The 16,483-nt window shown below is 30.2% G+C and overlaps 2 long non-coding RNA genes across 2 annotated transcripts; one reads left to right on the forward strand and one right to left on the reverse strand.

Annotated features, from left to right (window-relative positions):
• Positions 1 to 4,338: 4,338 nt before the first annotated feature.
• On the reverse strand, positions 4,339 to 6,817 carry LOC148928440 (uncharacterized). The gene is made up of 2 exons (XR_016137720.1): positions 6,314 to 6,817; positions 4,339 to 4,615 (listed from the first exon to the last, which is right to left on the reverse strand). It is a non-coding gene; the product is annotated as an uncharacterized LOC148928440 (long non-coding RNA).
• On the forward strand, positions 5,742 to 6,504 carry LOC148928441 (uncharacterized). The gene is made up of 2 exons (XR_016137719.1): positions 5,742 to 5,990; positions 6,091 to 6,504. It is a non-coding gene; the product is annotated as an uncharacterized LOC148928441 (long non-coding RNA).
• Positions 6,818 to 16,483: the final 9,666 nt, after the last annotated feature.

The following is a 16,483-nucleotide window of genomic DNA, read 5'->3' on the forward strand; positions in this document are numbered from 1 at the left end:
ATTCTATTAATGTGGAATGGAGAGAGTACAAATGTCTAAAATAAAAGAAAAACATCTCAAATATAAATACTTCTATGTCTATGGTATCTTAAATGATTTATTATAGATATTCTTACTTATATTATTTTTATTTTAATATGCCCAATCAATTTTTAAACATATGATTTTAATAGTAATAAAAGAAAGGTACATAAAAATTTCGCCCACACCTACCATAACCAAACTCCCAATTCTTGTAACTAGTGAGGAAACAAATATACCGAGCTTTGGTTTTTATAAATTTTATAAAATTAAAAAAGTCAATAAAATTTTCTAAAATATTATAATCGAATCGATTTCATAAAACAAAACAAAGAAGGATTAACACGCATCAAACGAAAAATTTCTGTTAATACTTTACATGTCGGTAAAAGTTTTTTAGCTGCAGACTACAGAAATTATGTTCGAAATTTGATCAGAATTACCGAGGGATTGGCCACCGTCGGAAATTCAACTTTTTTTTTATAGTGATATCTCATATTTCTTATTACCAAAATAAACCCTTAAAATACTTTAATAAATTGAAACTTTTATTTTACATATATTATAAGTTGTATTTATTTTAAAAAGTCTAACTATTTACATTAGGAAATATATTAGTATAATATTTTAATAATTTGAATTTTTAAATTATGTAGTTTCAGTCAATTATTATTTCTCTTATAAATTTCATCGGTGAATTAAAATATGAATAATATTTTGATTAATAATACTCCCTCGTCCATGAAAATAGTCTCACTTTACTATTTTTGGGATGTCTACAAAAAATAGTCTCATTCTTAAAAATAGAAAGTTTCTCTCCCATACTTTTCCCACTTTATCTTCCCTCTCTCATAATTTCATTATCTCTCTTACTTTACCTACTTTTTCTCCTCATTTCTCTTTACGAATTTCTCATTAAAACTCTTGCCATGCAAAAATGAGACAATTTTTTTGACAGAGAGCGTATTTTTTTGCCTCCTAATCCTGTTTCATGCATGTGTTTTATAGCAAAACTGCACTGAAATCAGCAAACTAACGACCCTTTTTGAGCCAGGTGTGTGTAGATTTCACCGGAAACCGAAGATCACATCATTCTAGAGGGCGAAAGCAAAAGTGCGGAAAAGAAGAGAAAAGAGGCAGCTTTTGAGCTCCTCACTAACAGGAGGATTCAAAAATTGCAAAGTGTGTGCAATTGGTTTTTCTTGTCTTCTCCTTAAAGATCCTTATAATTGCCAATAGATTCATCCCACAAGGAACTTAGATCTAGAGTTGGTCATAGGTTAGAAGATCTTTGGTTTTGCAATAAAGATTCAAGGTTTACACGTGGAGAAGTAGCAAGTCACTTCTATTCTTTGGAGAATCACAATTGTAAGATTCAATATCATAATTTAATATAAAATTATGTGATTAATTGCGCAATAGCATGTTTATAAATGTTGTAGCATGAAATTGAATCGATCCACATAATCACCTAAATAGATTCTTTTTATAAATTTATTTAATTTGCAATTTTCCTTGTGCAAACCCCAACAGCCTCCCCATTATTTGATAAACAATACATACATGTAATAATCACCTAAATAGATTCTTTTTATAAATTTATTTAAATTGCAATTTTCCTTGTGCAAGCCCCAACAGCCTCCCCATCATTTGATAAACAATACATACATGTAATAATCACCTAAATAAATTCTTTTATAAATTTATTTAATTTGCAATTTTCCTTGTGCAAGCCCCAACTGCCTCCCCATCATTTGATAAACAATACATACATGTAATAATCACCTAAATAAATTCTTTTTATAAATTTATTTAAATTGCAATTTTTCTTGTGCAAGCCCCAACAGCCTCCCCATCATTTGATAAACAATACATGTAATAATCACCTAAATAGATTCTTTTTATAAATTTATTTAATTTGCAATTTTCCTTGTGCAAACCCCAACAGCCTCCCCATTATTTGATAAACAATACATACATGTAATAATCACCTAAATAGATTCTTTTTATAAATTTATTTAAATTGCAATTTTCCTTGTGCAAGCCCCAACAGCCTCCCCATCATTTGATAAACAATACATACATGTAATAATCACCTAAATAGATTCTTTTTATAAATTTATTTAAATTGCAATTTTCCTTGTGCAAGCCCCAACAGCCTCCCCATCATTTGATAAACATTACATACATGTAATAATCACCTAAATAAATTCTTTTATAAATTTATTTAATTTGCAATTTTCCTTGTGCAAGCCCCAACTGTCTCCCCATCATTTGATAAACAATACATACATGTAATAATCATTTAAATAGATTCTTTTTATAAATTTATTTAAATTGCAATTTTTCTTGTGCAAGCCCCAACAGCCTCCCCATCATTTGATAAACAATATATACATGTAATAATCACCTAAGTAGAGTCTTTTTATAAATATATTTAATTTGTAATTTTCCTTGTGCAAGCCCCAACAACTTCCCCATCCTTTGATAAACAATACATACATGTAATGTAGGTGAAATTAAAATGGCTGAGGGGCACCCCACCTTAACCCTGCTTATGCTCTCTCCTATTTTATTATCTATTTATTTATTCTTTTATACATTTTTTCTTAATCATCATGCTTAAAAAAATGATTATTCTATTAATGTGGAATGGAGAGAGTACAAATGTCTAAAATAAAAGAAAAACATCTCAAATATAAATACTTCTATGTCTATGGTATCTTAAATGATTTATTATAGATATTCTTACTTATATTATTTTTATTTTAATATGCCCAATCAATTTTTAAAAATATGATTTTAATAGTAATAAAAGAAAAGTACATAAAAATTTAGCCCACACCTACCATAACCAAACTCCCAATTCTTGTAACTAGTGAGAAAACAAATATACCGAGCTTTGGTTTTTATGAATTTTATAAAATTAAAAAAGTCAATTAAATTTTCTAAAATATTATAATCTAATCGATTTCATAAAACAAAACAATGAAGGATTAACACGCATCAAACGAAAAATTTCTGTTAGTACTTTACATGTCGGTAAAAGTTTTTTAGCTGCAGACTACAGAAATTATGTTCGAAATTTGATCAGAATTACCGAGGGATTGGCCACCGTCGGAAATTCAACTTTTTTTTATAGTGATATCTCATATTTCTTATTACCAAAATAAACCCTTAAAATACTTTAATAAATTGAAACTTTTATTTTACATATATTATACGTTGTATTTATTTTAAAAAGTCTAACTATTTACATTAGTAAATATATTAGTATAATATTTTAATAATTTGAATTTTTAAATTATGTAGTTTCAGTCAATTATTATTTCGCTTATAAATTTCATCGGTGAATTAAAATATGAATAATATTTTGATTAATAATACTCCCTCGTCTATGAAAATAGTCTCACTTTACTATTTTTGGGATGTCTACAAAAAATAGTCTCATTCTTAAAAATAGAAAGTTTCTCTCCCATACTTTTCCCACTTTATCTTCCCTCTCTCATAATTTCATTATCTCTCTTACTTTACCTACTTTTTCTCCTCATTTCTCTTAAAGAATTTCTCATTAAAACTCTTGCCATGCAAAAATGAGACAATTTTTTTGACAGAGAGCGTATTTTTTTGCCTCCCAATCCTGTTTCATGCATGTGTTTTATAGCAAAATTGCATTGAAATCAGCAAACTAACGACCCTTTTTGAGCCGTGTGTAGATTTCGCCGGAAACCGAAGATCACATCATTCTAGAGGGCGAAAGCAAAAGTGCGGAAAAGAAGAGAAAAGAGGCAGCTTTTGAGCTCCTCACTAACAGGAGAATTCAAAAATTGCAAAGTGTGTGCAATTGGTTTTTCTTGTCTTCTCCTTAAAGATCCTTATAATTGCCAATAGATTCATCCCACAAGGAACTTAGATCTAGAGTTGGTCATAGGTTAGAAGATCTTTGGTTTTGCAATAAAGCTTCAAGGTTTACACGTAGAGAAGTAGCAAGTCACTTCTATTCTTTGGAGAATCACAATTGTAAGATTCAATATCATAATTTAATATAAAATTATGTGATTAATTGCGCAATAGCATGTTTATAAATGTTGTAGCATAAAATTGAATCGATCCACATAATCACCTAAATAGATTCTTTTTATAAATTTATTTAATTTGCAATTTTCCTTGTGCAAACCCCAACAGCCTCCCCATCATTTGATAAACAATACATACATGTAATAATCACCTAAATAGATTTTCACGACCGCACTTGCTAAGGATAGCCTAGTCGGGGAACCGTGACTCGGGGGAGGGTATAAGAAGCGGGGAAAGAAATAGGGAAAAACAAAATCAAACATTGGTTGCGAGACATGACTAATCAAGTGCTGATACATAGAAGGAAAGATACTCGATCATGAAACTCGAGTAATCGTTTGTAAAAATTTCAATACACCAGAGTTTTGAACAAAATAGACTTGGGTCTTTTAAGATGCACAACGGAAGCAAATGAACGCGGTTCCATGTATGGAGACATGAACCTCCGAGAGTCCTAATCTGACTGAATTAAATGTATTGTCTCAATAGCACTTCATCCACCACTTCGCTGCTCAACCTGCACATTTAGAAATATATGCAGGGCTGAGTACAAAAGTACTCAGTGAACACATTGCCGAAAATACAAATATACATTTGAAAATATTGTCAAGCCATTATCACAGTAACACTCAGGGATTTTATTAAAAAGACCCGAGCTTACTAAAAATCATTTTTCGACTGCAGTGCATTTCTTTCTGTATTTTGCCATATCTGATCATCTTGTGCCGTAGAGATGGTGTTCTCTCACGGTCACATTAACAATCTTGTGCCGTAGAGATGGTGTTCTCTCACGGTCACATTAACAATCTTGTGCCGTAGAGATGGTGTTCTCTCACGGTCACATCAACATTCTTGTGTCGGGAAGGTGGCCACCTTCCTCGGTCACCAAACCTGCCCTCTGGCCATAGGTCTCCTGTGTACACTAGTCCGAGTAGGGACACCACCCTCACTTGGACCCGAATTCGATTCACATATCATCATTCACAACTCACTTGGCCTCACGCCAAAACAGATAGGCATCATACACAAAACATTTTGGCAAGACAACATCATTTAAAATAAACAACAAACATATGTTCGAGTTTTTCATAAAATATCACTTCAAAAATAATTTGCATTTTTATCCACATTAGTATGTAGGATAGAAAAGTTCACCTTGTTTTTGCTTCCTAGGATTTTCGTAATTCTCTGTTTCTCAAAGTTATCTTCCTGTATGTTCTTCCTTTTTAGAAACAAAATACAAGCTAAATTTCAGCTTCAAGAATATATATATATATATATATATATATATATATATAATAACTTTACGATATGCATCTTATTATATGGTTCTCCTTCTTTAAGCCTTACTCTTCTATTAGGTTTTTATGACTCTCTCTAGAAATTCATTTTCAAATCATTTCATTATAATTCTGGGATTTAATTAGAAGTCTTAAACAACTAATTAAAGAGAAATTTTATTTATTTACTTCCAGAGATTTTATCTTCTATCAAAATATTTTGGTCCTGCCAAAATAATTTAAATTAGCCTAAACAAAGCATGGATCAATTTATAAATCAAGAGCTAAATGGGCCAATTAATATATAGAACTTAGCTCAAGATGAAATTATCGGCAGTGGGCTAAAGGAATACTTCTTACACTAATTCAAATTGAGAAGAATTAATTAGAAATTAGCCCAATTATATATATATATATATACTCCTTACGTCTCTTTCCCTTTCTCCCTCAACTCTCTCTCTATTTCTTCTCCCCCTCGCCTCTCTCTCTCGAATCTCGAATCTGTCGCCGCCGCTGCACGGGCGGCGGTTCCCCGGCCTCCCCACGCCTCGCACTGCCAGAGCAGTTTCCCGACGCCCCGACGGCCGCTGCCTCATCGCCGACTCCTGAGAGGTAAGTTAGAGAAATTCTATCCTATTTCTTTCTGTGTAATTTCTAAAGATTTAATCTTTGATTTAAAGTTTAGGTGTTTCAAACTTGTATATTTTTGAAGGTGGGTGAAATCAGTGATGCATCGGGCTGTGGGGCTGCTACTGTCGTCGATAGGGTGCCGAAGATTAGTCGCCGGAGTCCCGACAGATTTATACTCTCGAGACAAGTTCTTATTTTGTGAAGAATTGTTATTTGTTGTTTTGGTAGCTAAAGTGAAGAATTGTTATTCTTGATCTACATGCTTATATGCAAATTTTGAGAAAAGAAAAGTGCTTGGAGTTTACCTTCATTACGTGGGAAAATGTGTTGTTGGATTGTGGGACTTGACCCTGTAATTGTTTGCAACTCTCCCCCTTTTCTTACTCCTTCTCTCTCCTTTGGATGGTTGAAAGTTTTGGAGTGAGTTCCTATTGTTTTGTAAGTGACGCTGGAAAAAGAAAAGCTCGTTCCCATATATATACATTTACCTTGCCTAGCTTAGCTTGTACATATCTCTGATTTGATATGCTTAGATCTTTAGCAGGGATTTAATATCTTACTTGGCATAATCTGCTCCCTCAATCTCCTGAACAAATCTTGCAATGAGATTATGCATTAAATGTCTACTATCCACTTGCACATTACTTTATCTCCTCATAGTATTTTATTTGATAGAGTATGTGAAAGTGATTGAGAGCAGAAGGAACTTTGTTTCTATTTATAGGATAAAATAATTTATGTTGCATTCTTTCTATGAAATCTCTGAAATTAGATTCGTATTGAATGCAAATACTGTATAAGATTGGTGATAGATATGAAGAAGTTACCACGTATTCCCACTTGCAATTATTATATCTATTTCCTTAAGATTTTATTTGATATGGGAATAAATGATCTCCTCAGTAAATCTTATGGAAAATCTTCTCAAAGATTAGCTTAGATTTCTCAATCTATCTCACCGTAGATTTTGATCTTGGCATTAAGTGCAAGATCTTATATGATTTCTACAAATTTTCCCATTTTACGCAGGAACATACATTGGCGGATGTCGCTGACGTGTTGGACTTTGTTGGGATGCTAGCAGTGTTCCTTGTGCAAACCCCAACAGCCTCCCCATCATTTGATAAACAATACATACATGTAATAATCACCTATATAGATTCTTTTTATAAATTTATTTAAATTGCAATTTTCCTTGTGCAAGCCCCAACAGCCTCCCCATCATTTGATAAACAATACATACATTTAATAATCACCTAAATAAATTCTTTTATAAATTTATTTAATTTGCAATTTTCCTTGTGCAAGCCCCAACAGCCTCCCCATCATTTGATAAACAGTACATACATGTAATAATCATCTAAATAGATTCTTTTTATAAATTTATTTAAATTGCAATTTTTCTTGTGCAAGCCCCAACAGCCTCCCCATCATTTGATAAACAGTACATACATGTAATAATCATCTAAATAGATTCTTTTTATAAATTTATTTAAATTGCAATTTTCCTTGTGCAAGCCCCAACAGCCTCCCCATCATTTGATAAACAATATATACATGTAATAATCACCTAAGTAGAGTCTTTCTATAAATTTATTTAATTTGTAATTTTCCTTGTGCAAGCCCCAACAACTTCCCCATCATTTGATAAACAATACATACATGTAATGTAGGTGAAATTAAAATGGCTGAGGGGCACCCCACCTTAACCCTGCTTATGCTCTCTCCTATTTTATTATCTATTTATTTATTCTTTTATACATTTTTTCTTAATCATCATGCTTAAAAAAATGATCATTCTATTAATGTGGAATGGAGAGAGTACAAATGTCTTAAATAAAAGAAAAACATCTCAAATATAAATACTTCTATGTCTATGGTATCTTAAATGATTTATTATAGATATTCTTACTTATATTATTTTTATTTTAATATGCCCAATCAATTTTTAAAAATATGATTTTAATAGTAATAAAAGAAAAGTACATAAAAATTTCGCCCACACCTACCATAACCAAACTCCCAATTCTTGTAACTAGTGAGGAAACAAATATACCGAGCTTTGGTTTTTATAAATTTTATAAAATTAAAATAGTCAATAAAATTTTCTAAAATATTATAATCGAATCGATTTCATAAAACAAAACAAAGAAGGATTAACACGCATCAAACGAAAAATTTCTGTTAGTACTTTACATGTCGGTAAAAGTTTTTTAGCTGCAGACTACAGAAATTATGTTCGAAATTTGATCAGAATTACCGAGGGATTGGCCACCGTCGGAAATTCAACTTTTTTTTTATAGTGATATCTCATATTTCTTATTACCAAAATAAACCCTTAAAATACTTTAATAAATTGAAACTTTTATTTTACATATATTATAAGTTGTATTTATTTTAAAAAGTCTAACTATTTACATTAGTAAATATATTAGTATAATATTTTAATAATTTGAATTTTTAAATTAGGTAGTTTCAGTCAATTATTATTTTTCTTATAAATTTCATCGGTGAATTAAAATATGAATAATATTTTGATTAATAATACTCCCTCGTCCATGAAAATAGTCTCACTTTACTATTTTTGGGATGTCTACAAAAAATAGTCTCATTCTTAAAAATAGAAAGTTTCTCTCCCATACTTTTCCCACTTTATCTTCACTCTCTCATAATTTCATTATCTCTCTTACTTTACCTACTTTTTCTCCTCATTTCTCTTTACGAATTTCTCATTAAAACTCTTGCCATGCAAAAATGAGACAATTTTTTTGACAGAGAGCGTATTTTTTTGCCTCCCAATCCTGTTTCATGCATGTGTTTTATAGCAAAACTGCACTGAAATCAGCAAACTAACGACCCTTTTTGAGCCAGGTGGTGTGTTGATTTCGCCGGAAACCGAAGATCACATCATTCTAGAGGGCGAAAGCAAAAGTGCGGAAAAGAAGAGAAAAGAGGCAGCTTTTGAGCTCCTCAATAACAGGAGGATTCAAAAATTGGAAAGTGTGTGCAATTGGTTTTTCTTGTCTTCTCCTTAAAGATCCTTATAATTGCCAATAGATTCATCCCACAAGGAACTTAGATCTAGAGTTGGTCATAGGTTAGAAGATCTTTGGTTTTGCAATAAAGCTTCAAGGTTTACACGTGGAGAAGTAGCAAGTCACTTCTATTCTTTGGAGAATCACAATTGTAAGATTCAATATCATAATTTAATATAAAATTATGTGATTAATTGCGCAATAGCATGTTTATAAATGTTGTAGCATGAAATTGAATCGATCCACATAATCACCTAAATAGATTCTTTTCATAAATTTATTTAATTTGCAATTTTCCTTGTGCAAACCCCAACAGCCTCCCCATCATTTGATAAACAATACATACATGTAATAATCACATAAATAGATTCTTTTTATAAATTTATTTAAATTGCAATTTTCCTTGTGCAAGCCCCAACAGCCTCCCCATCATTTGATAAACAATACATACATGTAATAATCACCTAAATAAATTCTTTTATAAATTTATTTAATTTGCAATTTTCCTTGTGCAAGCCCCAACTGCCTCCCCATCATTTGATAAACAATACACACATGTAATAATCATCTAAATAGATTCTTTTTATAAATTTATTTAAATTGCAATTTTTCTTGTGCAAGCCCCAACAGCCTCCCCATCATTTGATAAACAATACATACATGTAATAATCATCTAAATAGATTCTTTTTATAAATTTATTTAAATTGCAATTTTCCTTGTGCAAGCCCCAACAGCCTCCCCATTATTTGATAAACAATATATACATGTAATAATCACCTAAGTAGAGTCTTTCTATAAATTTATTTAATTTGTAATTTTCCTTGTGCAAGCCCCAACAACTTCCCCATCATTTGATAAACAATACATACATGTAATGTAGGTGAAATTAAAATGGCTGAGGGGCACCCCACCTTAACCCTGCTTATGCTCTCTCCTATTTTATTATCTATTTATTTATTCTTTTATACATTTTTTCTTAATCATCATGCTTAAAAAAATGATCATTCTATTAATGTGGAATGGAGAGAGTACAAATGTCTTAAATAAAAGAAAAACATCTCAAATATAAATACTTCTATGTCTATGGTATCTTAAATGATTTATTATAGATATTCTTACTTATATTATTTTTATTTTAATATGCCCAATCAATTTTTAAAAATATGATTTTAATAGTAATAAAAGAAAAGTACATAAAAATTTCGCCCACACCTACCATAACCAAACTCCCAATTCTTGTAACTAGTGAGGAAACAAATATACCGAGCTTTGGTTTTTATAAATTTTATAAAATTAAAAAAGTCAATAAAATTTTCTAAAATATTATAATCGAATCGATTTCATAAAACAAAACAAAGAAGGATTAACACGCATCAAACGAAAAATTTCTGTTAGTACTTTACATGTCGGTAAAAGTTTTTTAGCTGCAGACTACAGAAATTATGTTCGAAATTTGATCAGAATTACCGAGGGATTGGCCACCGTCGGAAATTCAACTTTTTTTTTATAGTGATATCTCATATTTCTTATTACCAAAATAAACCCTTAAAATACTTTAATAAATTGAAACTTTTATTTTACATATATTATAAGTTGTATTTATTTTAAAAAGTCTAACTATTTACATTAGTAAATATATTAGTATAATATTTTAAAAATTTGAATTTTTAAATTATGTAGTTTCAGTCAATTATTATTTCTCTTATAAATTTCATCGGTGAATTAAAATATGAATAATATTTTGATTAATAATACTCCCTCGTCCATGAAAATAGTCTCACTTTACTATTTTTGGGATGTCTACAAAAAATAGTCTCATTCTTAAAAATAGAAAGTTTCTCTCCCATGCTTTTCCCACTTTATCTTCACTCTCTCATAATTTCATTATCTCTCTTACTTTACCTACTTTTTCTCCTCATTTCTCTTTACGAATTTCTCATTAAAACTCTTGCCATGCAAAAATGAGACAATTTTTTTGACAGAGAGCGTTTTTTTTTGCCTCCCAATCCTGTTTCATGCATGTGTTTTATAGCAAAACTGCACTGAAATCAGCAAACTAACGACCCTTTTTGAGCCAGGTGGTGTGTAGATTTCGCCGGAAACCGAAGATCACATCATTCTAGAGGGCGAAAGCAAAAGTGCGGAAAAGAAGAGAAAAGAGGCAGCTTTTGAGCTCCTCAATAACAGGAGGATTCAAAAATTGCAAAGTGTGTGCAATTGGTTTTTCTTGTCTTCTCCTTAAAGATCCTTATAATTGCCAATAGATTCATCCCACAAGGAACTTAGATCTAGAGTTGGTCATAGGTTAGAAGATCTTTGGTTTTGCAATAAAGCTTCAAGGTTTACACGTGGAGAAGTAGCAAGTCACTTCTATTCTTTGGAGAATCACAATTGTAAGATTCAATATCATAATTTAATATAAAATTATGTGATTAATTGCGCAATAGCATGTTTATAAATGTTGTAGCATGAAATTGAATCGATCCATATAATCACCTAAATAGATTCTTTTCATAAATTTATTTAATTTGCAATTTTCCTTGTGCAAACCCCAACAGCCTCCCCATCATTTGATAAACAATACATACATGTAATAATCACATAAAAAGATTCTTTTTATAAATTTATTTAAATTGCAATTTTCCTTGTGCAAGCCCCAACAGCCTCCCCATCATTTGATAAACAATACATACATGTAATAATCACCTAAATAAATTCTTTTATAAATTTATTTAATTTGCAATTTTCCTTGTGCAAGCCCCAACTGCCTCCCCATCATTTGATAAACAATACACACATGTAATAATCATCTAAATAGATTCTTTTTATAAATTTATTTAAATTGCAATTTTTCTTGTGCAAGCCCCAACAGCCTCCCCATCATTTGATAAACAGTATATACATGTAATAATCATCTAAATAGATTCTTTTTATAAATTTATTTAAATTGCAATTTTCCTTGTGCAAGCCCCAACAGCCTCCCCATCATTTGATAAACAATATATACATGTAATAATCACCTAAGTAGAGTCTTTCTATAAATTTATTTAATTTGTAATTTTCCTTGTGCAAGCCCCAACAACTTCCCCATCATTTGATAAACAATACATACATGTAATGTAGGTGAAATTAAAATGGCTGAGGGGCACCCCACCTTAACCCTGCTTATGCTCTCTCCTATTTTATTATCTATTTATTTATTCTTTTATACATTTTTTCTTAATCATCATGCTTAAAAAAATGATCATTCTATTAATGTGGAATGGAGAGAGTACAAATGTCTTAAATAAAAGAAAAACATCTCAAATATAAATACTTCTATGTCTATGGTATCTTAAATGATTTATTATAGATATTCTTACTTATATTATTTTTATTTTAATATGCCCAATCAATTTTTAAAAATATGATTTTAATAGTAATAAAAGAAAAGTACATAAAAATTTCGCCCACACCTACCATAACCAAACTCCCAATTCTTGTAACTAGTGAGGAAACAAATATACCGAGCTTTGGTTTTTATAAATTTTATAAAATTAAAAAAGTCAATAAAATTTTCTAAAATATTATAATCGAATCGATTTCATAAAACAAAACAAAGAAGGATTAACACGCATCAAACGAAAAATTTCTGTTAGTACTTTACATGTCGGTAAAAGTTTTTTAGCTGCAGACTACAGAAATTATGTTCGAAATTTGATCAGAATTACCGAGGGATTGGCCACCGTCGGAAATTCAACTTTTTTTTTATAGTGATATCTCATATTTCTTATTACCAAAATAAACCCTTAAAATACTTTAATAAATTGAAACTTTTATTTTACATATATTATAAGTTGTATTTATTTTAAAAAGTCTAACTATTTACATTAGTAAATATATTAGTATAATATTTTAATAATTTGAATTTTTAAATTATGTAGTTTCAGTCAATTATTATTTCTCTTATAAATTTCATCGGTGAATTAAAATATGAATAATATTTTGATTAATAATACTCCCTCGTCCATGAAAATAGTCTCACTTTACTATTTTTGGGATGTCTACAAAAAATAGTCTCATTCTTAAAAATAGAAAGTTTCTCTCCCATACTTTTCCCACTTTATCTTCACTCTCTCATAATTTCATTATCTCTCTTACTTTACCTACTTTTTCTCCTCATTTCTCTTTACGAATTTCTCATTAAAACTCTTGCCATGCAAAAATGAGACAATTTTTTTGACAGAGAGCGTTTTTTTTTGCCTCCCAATCCTGTTTCATGCATGTGTTTTATAGCAAAACTGCACTGAAATCAGCAAACTAACGACCCTTTTTGAGCCAGGTGGTGTGTAGATTTCGCCGGAAACCGAAGATCACATCATTCTAGAGGGCGAAAGCAAAAGTGCGGAAAAGAAGAGAAAAGAGGCAGCTTTTGAGCTCCTCAATAACAGGAGGATTCAAAAATTGCAAAGTGTGTGCAATTGGTTTTTCTTGTCTTCTCCTTAAAGATCCTTATAATTGCCAATAGATTCATCCCACAAGGAACTTAGATCTAGAGTTGGTCATAGGTTAGAAGATCTTTGGTTTTGCAATAAAGCTTCAAGGTTTACACGTGGAGAAGTAGCAAGTCACTTCTATTCTTTGGAGAATCACAATTGTAAGATTCAATATCATAATTTAATATAAAATTATGTGATTAATTGCGCAATAGCATGTTTATAAATGTTGTAGCATGAAATTGAATCGATCCACATAATCACCTAAATAGATTCTTTTTATAAATTTATTTAATTTGCAATTTTCCTTGTGCAAACCCCAACAGCCTCCCCATCATTTTATACACAATACATACATGTAATAATCACCTAAATAGATTCTTTTTATAAATTTATTTAAATTGCAATTTTCCTTGTGCAAGCCCCAACAGCCTCCCCATCATTTGATAAACAATACATACATGTAATAATCACCTAAATAAATTCTTTTATAAATTTATTTAATTTGCAATTTTCCTTGTGCAAGCCCCAACTGCCTCCCCATCATTTGATAAACAATACACACATGTAATAATCATCTAAATAGATTCTTTTTATAAATTTATTTAAATTGCAATTTTTCTTGTGCAAGCCCCAACAGCCTCCCCATCATTTGATAAACAATACATGTAATAATCACCTAAATAGATTCTTTTTATAAATTTATTTAATTTGCAATTTTCCTTGTGCAAGCCCCAACAGCCTCCCCATCATTTGATAAACAATACATACATGTAATAATCACCTAAATAAATTCTTTTATAAATTTATTTAATTTGCAATTTTCCTTGTGCAAGCCCCAACTGCCTCCCCATCATTTGATAAACAATACACACATGTAATAATCATCTAAATAGATTCTTTTTATAAATTTATTTAAATTGCAATTTTTCTTGTGCAAGCCCCAACAGCCTCCCCATCATTTGATAAACAGTATATACATGTAATAATCATCTAAATAGATTCTTTTTATAAATTTATTTAAATTGCAATTTTCCTTGTGCAAGCCCCAACAGCCTCCCCATCATTTGATAAACAATATATACATGTAATAATCACCTAAGTAGAGTCTTTCTATAAATTTATTTAATTTGTAATTTTCCTTGTGCAAGCCCCAACAACTTCCCCATCATTTGATAAACAATACATACATGTAATGTAGGTGAAATTAAAATGGCTGAGGGGCACCCCACCTTAACCCTGCTTATGCTCTCTCCTATTTTATTATCTATTTATTTATTCTTTTATACATTTTTTCTTAATCATCATGCTTAAAAAAATGATCATTCTATTAATGTGGAATGGAGAGAGTACAAATGTCTTAAATAAAAGAAAAACATCTCAAATATAAATACTTCTATGTCTATGGTATCTTAAATGATTTATTATAGATATTCTTACTTATATTATTTTTATTTTAATATGCCCAATCAATTTTTAAAAATATGATTTTAATAGTAATAAAAGAAAAGTACATAAAAATTTCGCCCACACCTACCATAACCAAACTCCCAATTCTTGTAACTAGTGAGGAAACAAATATACCGAGCTTTGGTTTTTATAAATTTTATAAAATTAAAAAAGTCAATAAAATTTTCTAAAATATTATAATCGAATCGATTTCATAAAACAAAACAAAGAAGGATTAACACGCATCAAACGAAAAATTTCTGTTAGTACTTTACATGTCGGTAAAAGTTTTTTAGCTGCAGACTACAGAAATTATGTTCGAAATTTGATCAGAATTACCGAGGGATTGGCCACCGTCGGAAATTCAACTTTTTTTTTATAGTGATATCTCATATTTCTTATTACCAAAATAAACCCTTAAAATACTTTAATAAATTGAAACTTTTATTTTACATATATTATAAGTTGTATTTATTTTAAAAAGTCTAACTATTTACATTAGTAAATATATTAGGATAATATTTTAATAATTTGAATTTTTAAATTATGTAGTTTCAGTCAATTATTATTTCTCTTATAAATTTCATCGGTGAATTAAAATATGAATAATATTTTGATTAATAATACTCCCTCGTCCATGAAAATAGTCTCACTTTACTATTTTTGGGATGTCTACAAAAAATAGTCTCATTCTTAAAAATAGAAAGTTTCTCTCCCATACTTTTCCCACTTTATCTTCACTCTCTCATAATTTCATTATCTCTCTTACTTTACCTACTTTTTCTCCTCATTTCTCTTTACGAATTTCTCATTAAAACTCTTGCCATGCAAAAATGAGACAATTTTTTTGACAGAGAGCGTTTTTTTTTGCCTCCCAATCCTGTTTCATGCATGTGTTTTATAGCAAAACTGCACTGAAATCAGCAAACTAACGACCCTTTTTGAGCCAGGTGGTGTGTAGATTTCGCCGGAAACCGAAGATCACATCATTCTAGAGGGCGAAAGCAAAAGTGCGGAAAAGAAGAGAAAAGAGGCAGCTTTTGAGCTCCTCAATAACAGGAGGATTCAAAAATTGCAAAGTGTGTGCAATTGGTTTTTCTTGTCTTCTCCTTAAAGATCCTTATAATTGCCAATAGATTCATCCCACAAGGAACTTAGATCTAGAGTTGGTCATAGGTTAGAAGATCTTTGGTTTTGCAATAAAGCTTCAAGGTTTACACGTGGAGAAGTAGCAAGTCACTTCTATTCTTTGGAGAATCACAATTGTAAGATTCAATATCATAATTTAATATAAAATTATGTGATTAATTGCGCAATAGCATGTTTATAAATGTTGTAGCATGAAATTGAATCGATCCACATAATCACCTAAATAGATTCTTTTTATAAATTTATTTAATTTGCAATTTTCCTTGTGCAAACCCCAACAGCCTCCCCATCATTTTATACACAATACATACATGTAATAATCACCTAAATAGATTCTTTTTATAAATTTATTTAAATTGCAATTTT

The sequence above is a fragment of the Salvia hispanica genome, chromosome 4 (genome assembly GCF_029641045.1).
Source record: "Salvia hispanica isolate PSC_SH4W2 chromosome 4, Shi_PSC_v1, whole genome shotgun sequence".
Taxonomy (NCBI): Eukaryota; Viridiplantae; Streptophyta; class Magnoliopsida; order Lamiales; family Lamiaceae; genus Salvia; species Salvia hispanica.